The sequence below is a fragment of the Pinus tabuliformis genome, chromosome 3_1 (assembly GCF_031772625.1).
Source record: "Pinus tabuliformis cultivar Carrire ecotype Pingquan chromosome 3_1, CPIR1, whole genome shotgun sequence".
Classification (NCBI taxonomy): Eukaryota; Viridiplantae; Streptophyta; class Pinopsida; order Pinales; family Pinaceae; genus Pinus; species Pinus tabuliformis.
In genome coordinates this window covers 444,429,871-444,432,616 of record NC_142301.1, presented here as the reverse complement: position 1 = coordinate 444,432,616, position 2,746 = coordinate 444,429,871, and positions in this window count along the sequence as shown.

Here is a 2,746-nt window from a genome sequence, read left to right as displayed (position 1 = left end):
ATATGGATATTATCTCATATCATATAACAATCACACATATCTCACATATATACACTCATACACACATCTATATACATAATTTTTGTTTACCAAAACAATGTATAGGACTCATCAATTTCCAAACCAATGATAAAACAAGTCTTCGTGCTACCAACAATCAACACCCTAATCATACAAAAAACAAACCCATGCAAAAAAGAGTTTTACACCTTATTAAATTACACTATAGCATTGGATTATTAATACTCCAACACCTCCCATTGTAACAATACAATATTATTTTTCCTTATTACCCTCCTTCCATCAATAGTACAAAACCTTATAAACATTATTAAAAACAAACCATTATGTTATTTTCAAAATTTAACAACCTAATCCCTATACTAATCTCCTTTGCATTTTCATCTACTCCAACTTGAAAGAAGACTTGATTAGAAACCCCTAAGAAAGCATATCAATGTCTCTATTTAATGAAACAAGAATCCACCTAGGTGACCTTGTTGCCATCCCATCTCACTAAATCAAAAGACACACCTAAGAAAAATGTTGTCTCTATATCTTCTTAATGAAACAAGATAAGGATTCACCTTGATGGTGTAGAAATTTTACAACAAAATAGCTATAATGGTTTTTAATGCATCAAAATTTCACCTCTTTCCTAGAGGTTTCACAAATATTAACCTTGTGATTTTTCAACCTTATTACTACTATGAAATATAAATAAAGCAAAAACAATTAACTATATTTCAAAGCTTAATGAGTCCAATCCTCTAGGTAATTCAAGAGATAATATACCAATATGTTTCATACCTCTATGAGAACCTTATCGTGCATATAACATATTTGAACATCACTTATGACAGTTGTAAATACAATATCAAATATTCTCGTTCCTTAGTTAATACAAATGTTGAATAACTTAACAAATTCACCCTTAACTTATATCAAATCAACTAGAAATATAGAGTTGGAACTTACAAAAGATGAAGAATATAAATGATTGAAAATCAAATATGCAATAATAAAAGTATTAATATGCATAAAGATGAAGTTCAAATACATACCAAATCCTTACCACAATGATAGTATAATCCTCCTGCTCTCCAAAACCTTGGCCAAAACCAAGAAAACTTTGACTCGTACCAAAAAATTCCAAAAAGCATGCATCACACAAGCATATCCTCCAAGGAAAAACATCTAATATTCTTCTTCACTTGAACAAGTACAACCAAAGTTTTTATCTCAAAATCCTAATATCAAAATTTCCAAATGATGAAACCATAACCCTAGTCTTCAAAAATCTCCAACATGTCCACGAAACCTTAAGAATTCCAAAACACATAAACAAATTATATAATAAGATCCAAGAGAGAGAGAAAGAGAAGTGGAGTACTCCTCTTGACCAAATTTGTAACACATGAATAAGTTGTGAATGAATGAAGATTGAAGCATTCTCTCCTTCATATATATTAGAGGTAAGGGAGACAAACAATACATATGTGAGTCAATTCCCTTAGAACAACCTACAATAACATGTTGAATGCTAAATTCCAAGGTTACACATCTCAAACTCTAAGTGATGTCATCCAAAAGCAAGGCTCCAAGTTCCATAAACCCATGTTTTCTTATGAAATTATTTATTCCTTCTAGTTCAAGACCTTCAACATAAAGTGCATGGATTTCTTTTCTTATCATTTAAAGAACTAGAGTATGCTCCACTAGATGTGTCCAACACTTCTACAAACCTTTAAAGACTCCAACAAACCCCATAATCCATGCACTTTACTAAGTCCACTCGCAACAAAAATGTACCCAAGCTAACTCCAAGCCTCTATGCAAGCATCCAAACCACCCTATCTTGTCTAGGGCCCAATGCTTTTCTCTAAAATGAAAAATTCTCCTCCTCCTAAGAAGGGGATTCTCCACACAAGTAACCATGTCCATGTGGCCATCATGTAAAACATAATTGAAGCTATCAAGAGGTCTCCAACACCTTAGGGAAGAATATTATGCAAGCACCCAACTAAAGTTAAGCAACAACTAAGTAAGTCACCTTCAATGTTCAAATCCATCACAGACGATCTAGGAGTTGATCATAAACCATATAACCCAAATCTTATGAAACATCCCTAGCACATGGTGTTAACACTTTCAAAGTAACCCAGAAAGCTAACACTCCCTCTTTATAAGGAAAGTGTTTTACCCAACACTTCTCCACACTCTCTATAACTCCACCAAATCTACCACCTACAAATTTTCACATGATACAATCATGGAATAAATCATTGTCTTGAAAATGCATTGTCACCCATGTTATCGCAATGTCTCCACCCTTGAAATAATATAACCACTTATTAATGTGAAGGAGCATAATCGTGGAACATAAGAAACCTACCAATGTCCAACATCCTCCAAGTTAATAGCCAAAGTCTTAGCAAACCACATCATGCACTCTTTAGGACACACTGCAAAGATAATCACAACTCCATACATGACCAAGTCTTTTATCCTCAAACACCAATCTTATGGCATAGATAACAACCCATGTAAGGCTATCAACAAACTATGAATATGTGAATGTCTTTATGCACCTTAGAGCCTCCTACAAGAACTGGATCAATTCCATCATTTGAAAGGAATTTTAAAGCAAGAGCAACATCATGAACAATTATCTCTATCTAAGAGAATCCATCAACCCTATCCCTATACTTTATAGTACTCCCATAAGTTGCAAACCTTAAATTGA